General features: G+C 45.1%; 1 protein-coding gene and 1 pseudogene across 3 annotated transcripts in view; both read left to right on the top strand.

Moving 5' to 3' along the window:
* Positions 1-14,691, top strand: part of TINCR (TINCR ubiquitin domain containing) — an 88,412-nt gene extending 73,721 nt beyond the window's left edge. Inside the window, exons 5-6 of one of the 3 annotated variants that reach the window (XM_061601576.1) lie at positions 13,011-13,158; positions 14,618-14,691. The gene's annotated coding sequence lies outside the window, so the exon portion shown is untranslated. Of the gene's footprint in view, positions 1-2,565; positions 2,616-12,737; positions 12,859-13,010; positions 13,159-14,617 lie in introns of those variants that run through there. The other 2 variants (XM_061601577.1, XM_061601579.1) reach the window with 2 other exon arrangements.
* LOC133373043 (5S ribosomal RNA) lies at positions 2,617-2,735 on the top strand (annotated as a pseudogene).
* Positions 14,692-15,911: the final 1,220 nt, after the last annotated feature.

A 15,911-nucleotide genomic window follows, 5' to 3' on the forward strand; every position in this document is an offset into this window, starting at 1 on the left:
CTGAAAGGAAGAGGAACTTGATAGGCAATGCTACCCCTTGGGTTGTTTGTAAGTAAGAAGGCAGGCAGGTAGGGGGTTGGCTGAGGTTGGTAGGGCAGCCCCCCATGTGTCCTAGTGGGTCAGCCTTGACTGTGTATGCGAGGGAGAGAGAAAGAGGCTATGTATTTTTGGTACCAAATTCCACCTGAAGCAGAAACATTTGGCTGCCCATTGCCTACCGGGACAAGGTTCTGGTTTTGGTATGCAAAGCCCTACGCAGTTTGGGACCAGGATACCTGAAAGACCGTCTTGTCCCTTATAGACCCAGTTGATCACTGTGCTCTGCAGGTGAGGGCCCCCTGCAGATACCATTTTATCAGGAGGTTCGTTCCACACAACATAGGAAACGGACCTTTATTGTGGTGGCACCAACCCTTTGGAATTCCTTCCACTTAATTATACTAGTCAGGTGCTGCTTCTGCTGCATTTTTGGCACCTACTGAAGACCTTCCTCTTTCAACAAGCCTTTTAAGTAGAGACCTCATCCCAGTCTGCATCTGTGTTGGAATTGCTTTTTAAGATGTTTTAAAAGCTTTTTTTTATATAAAAAAGGATGTTTTTAAAGATGGTTTGTTTTAGCATGTTTTTAAAGATGGTTTGTTTTAGTATATTTTAAAGTCTGTTTTATGATGTTTTAGAGTGTTTTTAGTGTTTTTGCTTGCCGCCCTGGGCTCCTACTGGAAGGGTGGGATAATCAATCACTTAATTAAGAAGACAATTTGGGGATTTTTCCCCTCAGAAAAAAGACCTAAGAGATTTTGAAAGTTTTAAGGCTATTATGCGGGGAAAGCATTGTCAGATCAGCCCAGGGTTTGTTTCCTGTCCAATATTCGGTTTTTGACATCGCCCATCCAGATGCCTCTGAAACATTCATAGAGTTGTGCCAATCAAAGTTATACTCCGAGTAGACCCATTGAAATGAAGAGAGCTGAGTTAGGCCCCATCTGCGCTATACACTGAAAGTAGTACGGGCACAGAGCAATAGTTGGTCAGGAATATTGCTCTTGTACATGGGGGTTGTGCTTAGCTATGGTGGGTGTGGTGCTAGCCATCGGTAGTCCTATCCTTCTGTCCATGAGAATCAGGGTGCTGGGCTGGATGCTGGACTCTTGATCTGATACAGTGCGGGCTCTTCTTATAGAGAGCAAAACGGAGCCTCCATTCTAGGGATGGAAAGATCTGCCAATTTTGGTCCTTTGTTCATGTCTCATTTTTCCAATCTTAAATTCACTTCTCCACGTCTCTGCAGCAATTTGCGATCTGTTTTTTAAAAAATATCTTCATGAAAATTCTCCAGTATTTTAGTGGAAATTTCTCCGGATAAACATATTTTTGTTGGCAGTTTTGACAAATGTACACATTTTTGCAAGCCGCTTCTCGTCATATCATGCATTTTTCTGAATGCAACTTTCACTCACATATTCATTATGCACGCTTTTCAAATTATGCATGGGTTTTTGTAAATGTTTGGCTGGTGAACTGCTTTGCAGAATTCAATTAAGTGCACACTGTGAAGGATGACTGTGTTTTCAGTTCTCACATTCTTTCTGAAAGAGCGGATTTTATATTTTCGGCTTGAAAATGCAAACTGAATGAAATTTCCCACCCATCCCTACTCCGTGCATAGGAACAGTCTGCCTTTAATTACTGAATGCTGGGGACAGAGAACATGGAAGGGTGTTTGCCTTCACATCTTGCTTGTGGCTTTCCCAGAGACAAAGCCTTACACGACTTGGGACCACAATACCTGATGGAACGCCTCTCCCGATACGAACCCACCCGTACACTATGTTCAAGATCAAAGGCCCTCCTCCGGGTGCCTACTCCAAGGGAAGCTCGGAGAATGGCAACAAGGGAGAGGGCCTTCTCAGTGGTGGCCCCCAAATTCTGGAATGATTTCTCTGATGAAGTGCGCCTGGCGCCAACACTGTTACCTTTTCAGTGCCAGGTCAAGACTTTCCTCTTCTCCCAGGCAATTTAGCATGTGTTTTTAAATTGTTTTAAATTTTTAAATTGTGTTTTAAATTGTTTTTTAAAAGATGTATCTTAAATTGTATTTGTTTTTAGTTACTGTAAACCGCCCAGAGAGCTTCGGCTATGGGGCGGTATACAAGTATAATAAATAAATAAATTGGCTGGCCACGGCTGGGGTCAGACTTTGCCAACCTGGTGCCCTGCAGGTGCTTTGGACTACAACCCCCATCAACCCCCACCAGGATGCCTGTGCTCTCATCAACCTCCACATCATGCAGCTGTCCAAACCACCCAGAGGGCACCAGTTGATGAAGGCTGGACTCGCTGAATGTTTGATCTAATACCAGCAGGCTCTTCTTTACGCTGATTTCAGGTGTTGACTAGTTTGCAACCATTTGCACACACCACACAGCGGCAACGTTCAGCTGGTGCCTGCAGGATGTGGCTGCCTATTTTGCTTGGCCTGAAATGACCCACGTCAATATGCAGATTTTTATTATGGTACCTCCAATGAAAACGATTCTTCATCAAATGCTCTCATTTTTCTGACAGGGCCAAGTATCCTCTTATTCCATGCTTTTGCCACTCAGTCTTCAAAGCTCAGCTTATGGCCATACTACCCTGAACACACCCAATCTCATCTGATCTCAGAAGCTAAGCAGGGTCAGAGCTGGTTAGCACTTGGATGGGAGACCGCCTGGGAATGCCCAGTGCCGTTGGCTTAGAAGAAGGCAATGGTGAACCACCTCTGAATACCTCTTACCGTGAAAACCCTATGGATATTTCCCAAAAAGATTAATAGGGTCTCCATAAGTTGTAATTGACTTAAAGGCATACAACAACAACAAATTTCAAAGCTCACACCCACAGCCACATCTTGTCCATAGCATAAACAGGGTTTACTTTAATATTTGTATTGGTAAAATACTCCAGAAAGGTACAATTCCCCTCCATCCTCCAGTGCTGTGGACTGTAATTTTGCAAAATATGCTGATGTGTCTTGGTTTCATATTTTTAATCTCTAGATATGATTTTGGAGGGTCATGCTAGCATTTCTTAGAGGTTTGCACAGAACAATATGATTTATTTTTATATTTGTGTTCACTTTTTCTGTAAGCTGTCTCGAGGGCTGTTTGGCCGAAAGGCGGGGTATAAATAAACATTAACATAACATCTTTCTCATTGAGTTGAAGCGTCTTTCTCCCTTGTGGGAGAAATGGGCAATTGTGTCAGTGACGGGCAACAGTGAAGCAACTTTCACAATGGTGTCCCGGCTGAGCACCGCAAGGTGCTGTCCAATCCTGCATGCCTTTGCCTTGATGGAGGAGTCAGGCATGGGAGGAATATATAAGGGCTCCACCTATAATTGGAGCCAGTTGGCTGCTTGGAGCTATCCATGGTCCTGAAACTCTGGAGCCCATTCACCCATAGAAGTCCACTGCACCTTCTGGACCAGGACAAGACAATCTAGAAGGAACATACCACCACCCAATTTATTGGAAGCTCCAGGACAGGAGAAACCTGGCCTGAGGAGGTTGCATTGCCGCTCTCGGACTCCAAGGGCTTCAGCACAGATGTTCCAACAGGATTCCTCCACGCCATAGGAGCCAACAGCTGAAACAGGGAAGGGCCCTTGAACTGCCAGCCACCCAGACGGAGGAGCAGCTCTCTTTAAGGCTCAATCTGGGGGTAAGCTGAAGCAACATTCAAAGCTTGGGTGCCTCCTGAAGTTGTCTATCTTGTCTAGACTAGATTAGCTTAGCCTAGCCTTGCTGGGACCTGAAACCTGAAACCCCGGCTTGATCAGAACCCATTCTCTAATTGAGATATTACCTGGAGCAGAGCATGTGTTGTGTAGCGCTATCCCATTCCATGCACAGAAGCTGACTGAGGATGGGACAGTGTCCTCTGCTGCATCAGAGGGCAGCAGCCTAGATGAGGATGATGAATTGAATTTACGCTGTGCCCTTTCTCCTGAAGGAGCCCAGGGTGGCAAATGCGACAAAACCATTTAACGATGACAAGCGTTCTAAAAAGAAATAGTCTAAAACCTTCTAAAAGCAGCTGAAAGCTAAAGCCCCCCTTAAAGCACTTGACAGTTAAAAACATTTTTCCATCCAGCAATCTCCAGGTTGCCAGGAACAGTCTCCTCCAGCCGTCAAACGCCCAGGGAAAGAGGGATGTTTCTGAAATGCCTCCTAAAAGTCAACGACGATGGAGACCGACAGACTCCTCACCGGGGAGGACATTCCACAAATGAGGAGCCACCACAGAAAAGACCCTGTCAGAGGTCGGTGCGAACCGAGTAGCCCTGCATATGGAATGCAGACATAGCTCTGGCCCCCCCAACAGCCTCGCTGCTATTGGCTTAAGCAAATGGTGTAGAGGGATCACAGCAAGCCTTATGCACCGTGCGTGTGCATAAACGCCACCTGATGAGGCACGGACCGGAACTGATTGCCACTGTCTCTCAGGGCCTGTCCCATCAATTCAGGAGGAGGCAGCTCTGGGGCCTAAGATTCCTGCTGGCCTAATGGCAGGACCAGGCCTCGTTTCTTCTAGGGCCAATCTCTGTGTTGTTCGCCTCTTCTGGGCAGAGTGGCGGGAGGGGGGAGCACACACAGCCTGCGGTACTTCTGGCTGTCAGCTCAAGACCTGCTATTTCCCACTAAATCAGCTGTGGCCAGCCCACTTCCTCGGATGAGGCAACCTTGCGGAGCAAGATGGCGCTATTTGAGGGGTGTCGTCCAAGAGCTGTGGTTAACCACTACACCCCTCCCCCCAAATAAACATCTACTGCATCAGGTAAGAACGAGCCTTCTTGTGTTTTGGTCCATTTATTTGTCTTCCTCCGATAAAATCACAGCCTCGGAGATTGCAGCTAACCCCTAATAAGTGAGCAAAACGCTCTCCGTCCAACCCCGTTTTCTCTCTCCTCGCCCCCCCCCGGTTGCTGTTATCTCGGCGTGAAGCTGGGAATTGGAGGCACGATTGACCCAGTAATTGTCTAAATCAGTGTAGCTCTAATTTAGTGGAATATGGTTTGAGCTGCTAAAATGCCTCCCCTACTGAGAAGGAGATGGAGCTTGCCACCAGGGTTTCCAGAGGCTGGGAACATTTGCTTAAATGGCGTCGTCTGGCTGCAAAGCGCTGGAGGGGCCAGGGTGTACCACAGGGAGCGCTTAACCCTTGCAGGCAGAAATTAGGTCACAGAAGAGCCGAAGCTTCCAGCGACAACTGGGGGGGTCGAGAAAGAAAGTTAACTTTCAGCAAGGAGGAAGGAGAGAATGGTTTCCATGCTGCAGTCAAACAGTTTTGAGACCGGCGATGGAATGCTGCAAAATGGCATTTTCGAAGTCCTGTTTCCTGCTGTATCATCCTCATCCTCATCATCCCAACTTTCCTCCCAGAAGGAGTCCAGGGCAGCAAACAGATGACAAAACACAAAAAAACCCCTATAAAACACATCTAAAAAATCTTATAAAGTAATCCCAATACATCTTTAAAACACCTTACAAACAAAATATCTTAAAAACAAAATATCCTTTAAAAAATCTTTTAAAATATCTTAAAAAACAATTCCAACACAGATGCAGACTGGGATGAGGTCTCTACTTAAAAGGCTTGTTGAAAGAGGGAGGTCTTCAGTTGGTGCCAAAAAGACAACAGAGATGGCGCCTGTCTAATATTTAAGGGGAGGGAATTCCAAAGGGTCGGTGCCACCACACTAAAGTTCCACTTCCTACATTGTGAGGAACGGACCTCCTGATGAGATGGTATCTGCAGGAGGCCGTCACCTGCAGAATGCAGTGATCGACTGGGTATATAAGGGGTAAGATGATCTGGTCCCAAGCTGTACAGGGCTTTATACACCAAAATTGGCACCTTGAACATAGCTCTGTAATGACAGAGAATCTGATCCTTCTGGGAAGCCCATAAGCAGGTCAGGAATGCAACGGCCTGCCATTGTTGTTGTTTTAAAATGTTTATTTCCCTATGCTTATATTGCACCCATTCTCCCAACAGGAGCCCATGGAAGCTGATGATACAATGCACCTTTCCAACATCACCATTCCCAGCAGCTGGGATTCCAAGGTAGACTGCTTCTGGAGGTGGAGGTTCCATCTAGCTATCCTGAAACCTCTCCTCCGTGAATTTGTGCTATCCTCCTTTTAAGACAAATGTAAGAGGAGCTCTGCTGGACCAGAGCAGAGGCCCTTCTGATCCAGAATCCTATCTTCCCACACAGGCAACTACCTCCTTGTTGTGGTTATCATGACAGACCCTTAATTTGTGTAGGGTTTTTCCCAGATCAAAGTGGTTCATGGCCAAAGCTGAATAAAAAAAAATCAAACCAACAGACCTTCCTATCCATAAAATTCAAAACAGTTTTGTAATAACAAAAAAGAACTATAAAATAATGTCAAGTATTTTTTTAAAAAAGCCAAACAAATATCACAATGAATTAATAATTCAATTACCACAAGCAGGAAAGGAAACAGTAGGGTGCATCCAAAGTTAGTCCTACTCAGATTAGACCCTAACTTAGCCCCATTAAGACCTTCCTCTTTCAACAACCCTTTTAAGTAGAGACCTTATCCCAGTTTGCATTGGTATTGCTTTTTAAGATCTTTTTAAAAGCTGTTTTGTTTTAATATTTTCAAAGTCTTTTGTTTTCAAGATGTTTCAGAGTGCTTTTAGGGTCTTTGCCACCCTGGGCTCCTTCTGGGAGGACAGGCAGGATATAAATTTAATAAATAATAATACATTTCAGGACTGACGGAACTCTTAAAATGGTTAAAGAGAGAAGGAAAGCAAAAGCGAAAGGAGACAGAAACATGGTTAGAACCTTAAATGCAACAATACAACAATTAGTACATAGGGACAAAGAACTATTACAATAGTTATTGTATAGAAATAGAAGAGGACAACAAAAAGACAAACAAGAGCCCTATTTCAAAATATTAGAGAAATTAAAGGGAAATTTAAACCTAGGGTAGGGATGTTGAATAATCAACGGGAATGTACTGACCGACATTTCAGTGGGTTTGCTCTGAGTAGAATCTAGTGAAATTAATGGGCTCCTTCTGGAAGGAAGGGCGGGATATAAATTTAAGATCATTTAAGAAAAAGAAGAGAGAGAAACTGACAGCTCCTTCCATCCCTAGCCTCACTGTTAGCCCTCTCCTTTTTAGCCCAGTGCTGCTACCTGACTGACATCTGCCTGTCTGCACAAAGAGCCTGCCAACTGCAACCTCAATTTCTGGCAGGATCACAAAATCCTCCACCTGTTGGTTTTCTGCCCACCCACCTCCCTGCCCTCTGCCTCTACTTTGTTCTCTTCAGGGAGGCAATCAAGGCTTCACCTGAACATTATTTCAAAGGCTGTGCGTCAAAATATGTTAATGGGGCAGTTTTGTAATTATGTCTTTTAAAAACAGAAGACTGCGCGGGGGGGAGCAGGAGAAAGAGAGAGAATAGTAAGAAATGATCAGTTGTGTTGGGAGCAACTGCTTGATGGAGAAACAGCTTGCCTTTATTTTAACTATTTAGTAAGATGGAGTGGAGATGGGTGGCTTCAATGACAGTGGGGCAGTGAATCCTGTCCAGGTTTTAGACCAACCTCTCAAGGCGTCCATGGTGTTGAACCCATCATCATCATCATCATTAGTAGTAGTAGTAGTCATGTGATACCCGGAGGTCCCCAAGTGACTTACACAATGCTAAAACGGAAACAAAAACTATAAAAGCATAACAATAAACAGCAACAAAACAATAGCTATACCACCACCACCCCAGAACCACAGGAAGGTCTGGCAGCATATTAAAAACAAACCATCATCTCAATCTATCAGATCCCTGGGAGAAAAGGGACGTCTTTACCTGGCGCCGAAAAGATGTCAATGAAGGCACCAGGCGGGCCTCACTGGGGAGTGTACTCCACAGATGGGGAGCCGCAACTGGGGAGCACCAGCCGAAGGTTCAGCATCTTGGACAGCCCCTTTAAAAAATGTGGACTAAAACCTGGTGTGGATTCACTGCCCCACTGAAATCGGAACCACCAGTTTCCGCTGGTATATTGGAAGAGGAAGAGGAAATGCATGTGCTGTTTGTAGTTTGCTTTTTTAAAAACACCTGCCTTCTTCAAGTGAAATTATTTCATCTTGCCCATCAGCTTTGGGTTTATTCAACTGTTGGGAAGCTGTCTTGGTTTAAAGCATACTTATGTAATCTTCCTGGGATAGTTATGATTGGAATGCATGTGGGGCCCCCATAGTCTGATGGGATTCTTCCTCTTGAAGGCCTACAGTGTTGGAGAGCCCACCACCTCCCTAGGTCATTGGTTCCATTGTCATACCACTCTAACAATTAGAAAGTTTTACATGATGTTCAGCCGAAAAGCACTTAAGCCCATTTTCCATGTCCTGCACTCTGGGACGATCGAGAAGAATCCTGGCCCCCGTCTGTGTGGCAACCTTACCAGGACTTGAAGAGTGCTATCCTATCTCCCCTAAGTCTTCTCTCTTCAAGGCTAAACATGCCCAGTTCTTTCAGACTGTCCTCTACAGGCTAGGTTCCCAGTCCCCTGGTCATCCACGTTGCCCTTGTTGAAAGCTACCTTCTCCCCCTTTGTCCACCTCATTGGGGAAAGTCTTCTGTCATTTTGTCTTCCCATGGACCCCTTGAAAATCGCTGAGGGTCTTGGTGGACCCCTTAACGAGTTGGCTGCCTGTTGTGGCAATTGTAATGTGCTATGCTAGGTGTGGTGCGATTTTTGTATTGCAATTTGAATCCCCCAAACATCTTAGGATGCTCCCTCCTCGGTTCATTGATCTTTGTCCCCAGCACCATTAATTCAGGTGCTGAGCTGGATGACCCCCCCCTTTCAGGAAATGATGGGGAGGGGGAAATAGGCTGGTAGATACCAGTTTTTAAAATCCTAGCCCTTCATTTTGCATCTGTCATGGGAGAGGCATGGTCAGTGGAACAAAACCTGCTCCTTGCTTCCAATTTTTTTCTCTCCCCTCCCCCAAAAAACCTTAGAGTTGTATTCAACTAACTTCTATTCAGAATAGACCCATTGAAATTATGGGCCTAAGGTGGTCGTGCCCATTAATAGCAATGGATCTACTGAGACGATGACTAACTTTGGAAATCAGAGAGAAGAATTGAGTGGGTTGGACTGATAGAATTTCATTCCTCCTGAACATTTCACCTAATTCCCTTCCCCATGCTTAGGGAAGGGGTAGAAATCAGATTCAGTTCTCACCTAAAACCAAATTTATCGAATTCTTACTTTCCAAAACAATATGAGAACTGACTGTGATCCACCATTTCAAAATCACACTTATCCGAATGTTGCAATGCCATTTGCCAAGGAACATATGCAAAACTGATTCTGTCCGGGGAGAAATGTATATAAAAATGAATATGTTAATTAACGTTAATGGGTGGGGCTGCTTATAGAATCATAGAGTTGGAAGGGGCCTTGTAGGCCATCGAGTCCAACCCCTTGCTCACAGCAGGAAATCCACAGCACAGAATCATGGAAAATTATGGTATATTCGTGTTTTGATTTGCTAGTAGTGGTTGTGATTTATGAAGTTAGTTATTTTAGGTTATATTGATGTTTAAGATGGTTTTTAAAAAATGCTTTGTTTTTAAACGTCTGGTTTTGTTTTTACGATGTTTCATGTTAAGATGTTAACGTTTAAGATGATTTTTCAAATGTTTTGTATTGTTTTAAATGTGCCATTTTGTTTGATGTTTTACAACACTGTAAACGGCTTTAGAGGCTTCTTTTGAAGTATGAAGCAGTATACACATTAATTCGTTAATTAATTAAATAATAATAAAATTCATTCTACCAGGAGAAATTGCTATATACATTAGTCAAAACTGGATACAAAAACTTGTTTAGTAGGAGAAATTTGAACGAAAATGCTGAAAATTTTCATGAGTTTTTTTTTAGAAAACAACGCAGAGCCAAAAGGGTCCGATTCTTCCATTCTGACCCATGCCTGCTCTCTGTGTAAGGGAGCAAAGTGTTTTGTGCATGGAGGTGTGGGATCCGGCACAGCACTATTTAAAGTCGGTCAAGAGCAGTTTTCAAGGTCACAGGGATGCACAACTCCTTTTCTCCTTTCCGGATCTCCCCCCGCCGCCAAAAAATCAAGAGCACCACTGCTTTAACCACTAAACCACTCTGCCTTTCCCCCCAACCTCCTTGGCAGAGTAACATAGTGAGCATAAAATCCAGGCCATCAGATGGACCGCTGATTCACCCCCTTGACCGAAAGCCCCCCAGCCTCTAAATCACGTAGGAACAGCCACCTCTCTAAATGAGTCTGCAGGAAGAGTGCTGACCTCCTCTTGGCTGAGCTGGCAGCCTCCCTCCTGTGCCTGAATGTTTCCAATTTGTAGTCTCTATTTTATTTTATTATTCCCCTGCCCTACAGTTTCCTGTTTTTGCTGTTTGTAAAATCAAGGACGACGGGGAAAGGGAGGAGAGAGACAGAAAATTAGGAAGAGTCCAAGCCAATCTTGGAGAGTCAGGGAAATGTCTGTCTGTCTGTCTGTCTGTCTGTCTGTCTATCTATCTATCTATCTATCTATCTAATCTCCTGCCAAGTTGTGTCCTGAAATAGCTTTGTTCGCTGGGGGAGAGGGTCTAAACCATTTCCCCAAACCCAAAGGGTCAATGTGGCCCTCCAGGCCTCTCTCTTTGGCCCCTGTGACTCTGCCTCGGCCACACCTCCTACTCAAACACATGCATCACCTATATCCTCAACAGCCTTGTTCCACACTCTTCCTTGAATGTGTTTGGCTGGGATGTGTACTTGAAGTCTTGCTTGTCTGGATAGAGATGGGGGTCTGAGAGTACTTGCAGAAACTAGCCTGAGCTTTTGCCTCCGGCTCCATTGGCCACTTTCATGTGGCCTTCGGAAGGTTGCTTGGGTGGGAATCCGGCCCTCGGGCTGGAAAAGGTCCCCCCACCCCTGATCTAAACAGCCATTGCCTCTTTTGAACAATGGGTGTGACTGAATTGTGGGGTTGATGGGATTTGGGGCTGATCCTGGGGTCAGACTCTCCTCCTTGTGGGGGTGGAGAGGGGATGGATGGATATTCAGAGCGGGAGAGAGAAGGGGTGGGGAGAAACTTTTTGCCCTGCAGTTTGGAGCAAACTCCTCTGGTTCGTGCCTTTCAAACCACTACTTAGAACAGAATGAAGCAAGAACCTGTATGAACACTTTCTACCTATGACTGGTCCGAGGGTGACTGTCTTGTTGTTTTATTTTGTTGATATGAAAGTCTTAGAAAGAGCTTCAAAGCACAGTGTTTGTGCTGCGCCACGCCAAAAAGGCTTTAAACAATCCTCCAGGAGGAGGTTGCTCTTTGAGGGAAGATGGGTCACTGCCCCACCAACCTCAGTCTTGTTGGGAGTAAAGCACCAATGAGTGGCCTGAACCAGCAGCAGGGAGGGTGATAGAGAGAAAGGCAATCTAATCTTCTCTCTGCTGACTCCTTCTCTAAAGTGTTTGTTGCGTTTGCAGACTTTGCTCCTCCCTTCTCTTCCTGTTTTTGTTCTCAGTTGGTAACAGCTCCCTGAGTATAGGCTACATGGCTGCTTCAGCATGTATGACTTTACCTCTTTGTAGTAGTAATAAAACCTACGTTTCTTTAATCTTTCAATTATCAGTCTTAACAGACCAGTTATTTCTCCACTCCTCTGCAAGACAGACAGACAGTTATAGCTATAGCTATGAAAACGCTAACAAGTCTGCCATCAGACAACCAGTAAGGGGGTGTCTTCCCTGAGTGTACACAGAGATACTGCCCACATGTGTACAGGAGGGCCCCGCTTTACGGCGTTCCGCTGATGCGGCGGCTTTCAATCGGGAAATTCCCCATTTTAAAGCCGATTTTGCCATTTTGCAATGTTTTTGCGTCATTTTGGCGTGACGCAGCCCATTATAGTCTATGGGGCCCTGCTTTATGGCGATTTCTGCTTTACGGCGGGGGCCTGGTCCCTAACCCGCTGTATTAGCGGGGCCCTCCTGTACATGCAAGTAATATCTGCCAAGGGTGTGCACTGGGCACAAGATTGTACTTGTATCTGCAGCTTTGGGAAACATTGTGCTCTGTTTTGGAGCTCATCTATGTCTTTGGCTGGTTATTTAGACCAGCATTCTGTCTCCTCAAAACCAAGCCTCTCATTCATCATAATGGAGAATCTAAGAAAGGTTATAACTTTTCTTAATTTCTGTTTTTCCCTTTGGATATTTTATGTTAAACCACCCAGAGTACTTCTTTCCCAGGGAACTCTGGAAACGGTAGCTCTGCGAGGCAAACGGTGGTCTTCTAACAACGCTCAGCACCCTTCACAAACTACACTTCCCTGAATTCTTTGAAGCCATGGCTGTTTAAAGCGGTATGATACTGCTTTAAATGCCTAGTGCAGATGGCACCTGAGTTGAGAGTAGCAGACCACTGAAATGAGTCTACTGAGGTCTATTAAAGCCGTGTCCTTTAATTTCAGCGGGTCTCCTCTGAGAAGAAACTTAGGTGGCGACACCTCTAGGGCTGCAATCCTATGCATGCTTACCTGGCAGCAAGTCCCATTGAATCCAATGGACCTTACTTCTGAGCAGACTTGTACTGGATGCAGCTTTTGTGACGTGCAAGGTCTTCTCCAGCTCCATTGTCCTATTGCTTTTTTCTAGGCAAGGTTCTTTCTTCAGTTCTTTTATTGCGGTGGCCTTACCCACTCTTCACCACAGCAACGCCGCCACTGAGCTGGGAGGGTCCATTCTCGCTCATCTAGTTGCCCCCGGAACAAGGAGCCCAGAGAAAAAAAGGAAGTAGTCTTCCCTATCTGATGCAATATAGTCCAGAAATAGCGGCGGAGAATCATGAATTAAACACACAGCAATCTCTCTTCTGTCTTCTCTCTGAAGAGAAGTTCGTCTCAGGGTAATTTTCTGTCTCTTTCCTAGATGGATAGAGAGTGTCAGGGAGGGACGCATGTGTTTGGAGGAAGAGAAGGAGTGGAAAGAGTCTCTCCAAGCAGCCGAAATAAGGTTCCTTTGGAGGCACCGGCAGCTGGGATGCTGTGCCCTCTCCTGGACAGCGCATTTTAAGAAGGTACGTTGACAAACAGCATCCCAAAGTCTGAAGCTGTGGCAAAGGATGTACCAGTTTTGGTTTCTCATTTTTTCCAAGATTAAACCCAGTTCTGCACACTTCCACATCAGTTTTTAATTAAAAAAAATAAAAATAAAAAGTCCTTATGAAAATTTAGCAGCATTTTAGTGCAAATTTCTTCTGATGTAATTTCCCCTCTCTACGCATTTTTTTGCAAACCTGTTATCCCTATTTTAAAGCACATCTTATGTGATTTCCATCAAGAGATGAAGTTTTATGTACACATTGCCCCCAGTATCTGCATTTGTTGTATACATTTATTTTTTTTGGCTGAAGAACTCAGCTGCTATATTCAGAGAAGTGCAGATCTCCAAGGAAGGCTGTGTTTCGGTGCAGGTATTACTTTGGAAAGTGCACATTAGGTAGGTTCACCTTTGCCCTTTTATTGTATGACTCTACCCCTTTGCCATTGCTCCTTGAGCTCCACCCCTTTACCACTGAGCTCCACCCCATTTATCACTGGGCCCATGCTTCCCGGCCCAATCCACGCATTGGATTTTTGACTTCCACAAATTGGCAACCCTACAACACTGCCGGGGCCCACTTCATGACATCACTGAGCCCCACCTCCCAGGCCTTTGAAAGGCTGAAGGCAGTTATTTATTGATTTAGCTCTATTACAACATTTCTATCCCACTTTCCCTCCCTTCCCAGGAGCTCAAGGTGGCCTACACAGCTCTCCCCCTCCCCATGTCATCAGCGCAACGGCCATGTGAAGTAGGCTAGGTTGAGAGACATTGACTAGCCCCAAGGTCACCCAGTGAGCTTTATGGCTGGGAATGCCCTTGAGACATGGTCTTGCCGCATCCTAATCTGATGCTTTAACCACTACCCCACAACTGGCTACCCTACTGTTGACGACCACTGACAAAAGGGAAGTCACTATTGAAGAGCCAAACGTCTCCCTGCCAACCCTCTCCTCTTGCATAAAGTCTGAGGGTTTGATGGCTCGGAGCCCGGCCAAGGAAGAAGCAAGACAGTTCATCGGGGAGAGCAATTAGAGAGGTATCCACCGCCGCCTTTCCCCCCCTCCACTTTTCCCTTCCGTGCACCTTCCTTCTGCCATCGCAGCTGCTTTGCTGACAGGTTAAAAGCCGTTCACTGCCTCCTTTTCACAGAGAGCTTTTGGCAGCTCTGCTAAGTGAAGGCCTCAGCTGACATCCAAAGGTGAGTCTTTCTCAGGGAAAAGCCAGAAGCCAATTAAACCCACGGAAAGGGACAGAGAGATGACAAGTGAGGTTGAGGGTGGGTTGGAGGGATGGACGGTGGTGGCTGGAGAGAAATGGGGACGCAGCGGCGAAAAGTGTCTGGATGAGCTGTAGGATGACTGTAGGAACTCAAACAACTAGAAGTCATTTCCCCCTGACAATGGTTTCTCTGTCTGTTTGTTTTCTGGTAGGCCTTGAATTCACAGCGCTGGAAGAACCCAGTTCTTGTGACTCTGATGCAGACCAATCAGATCCTCCCCTCGAGAACTAATGTGCAGATCAGAGCACACTGATGCACCAGCTTCTGCACTTCCCAAATCTTCTCACAAGAGGTGGGTGAATCCTGTCGATTGTGGTTTCCCTTGGGCACCATCTGCACTCATTTAAAGTGGCATCATACCACTTTAAGCAGTCATGGCTTCCCCCAGGAATCTCTGGGAACTGTTGTTCGTTAAGGGTGCTGGGAGGAGACCCCTGTTGCCCTCACAGAGCTACCATTCCCAGAATTCCCTGGGAAGAGGGATGGATTGTTAAACCACTCTGGAAACTCTCCGAGGGGAATAGAACTCCTGCTTCTGTTTCCATCAGAATTCTCCAACATCCCTGCTTGAAATAATCCAAAAACAAAACAAGGTTTTGCAGAAACAAAGTTAATGCTTGCTAGAATGAAATGATACTGATGAGACGATGAAAGACTGTTGGGGAAGAGGTGAATCCTCGGTGGCTCTCCTTAGACAGGGAGTTCCACAGTCTTGGCATGACTACCACGATGGTCCCCTCTCTTATCCACATTGATTTTCCATGGATGAAATATTTTGTTATTTGCAGACGTTCATGCACTTTTAAATTAAATGTTGCCCTGGGCTCCTGCTGGGAGGAAGGGCGGGGTATAAATCAAATAATAAATAAATAAGTAAACAAACAAATAAATAAATAATAAATTGTATCCCTGTGGCATGGGGGTTAGCAACAGGACAACAAAAGTGGACTCTGCGAGCCGTTACGGTTGTTAAGAGGCTTATACTTTGAGCCTGGAAAGATAAACACCCTCCGTCTGTTACGCAATGCTCTGAGGGCCTTGCTGCCTTGGCTATATTTGAACATATTTGTTACATATTTCATTTCAATTTTGCACCGATATCTATTTGGACATCTGCAGTGCATGGAGGTCCACGGATGGGCTTCAGGGTGTCCATGACCTGGGCACCCCCCAAAAAAGATCAGTTTCCAATGCAATAAAATAAATTGTATTAATTTAATACCTATTCATGTGGGTCCATAGCTTTCATCAGATTCTCAAAGGGGGCCTGTGACATAAAAAAAGGTGAAGAACCACTGGCTTATATTAGCTTATATGTTTAACTTAAGATGCATATATTGATAGTTACTGAACCCATAATGTAAACTGATGGAGATTTATTGCTGTTATTAGTATTATCCACATTTTCTTTCTTTTCCTCTGTTGTTAAATTTGCAAACAAAAAT

The sequence above is a fragment of the Rhineura floridana genome, chromosome 18, assembly GCF_030035675.1.
Source record: "Rhineura floridana isolate rRhiFlo1 chromosome 18, rRhiFlo1.hap2, whole genome shotgun sequence".
Lineage (NCBI taxonomy): Eukaryota > Metazoa > Chordata > Lepidosauria > Squamata > Rhineuridae > Rhineura > Rhineura floridana.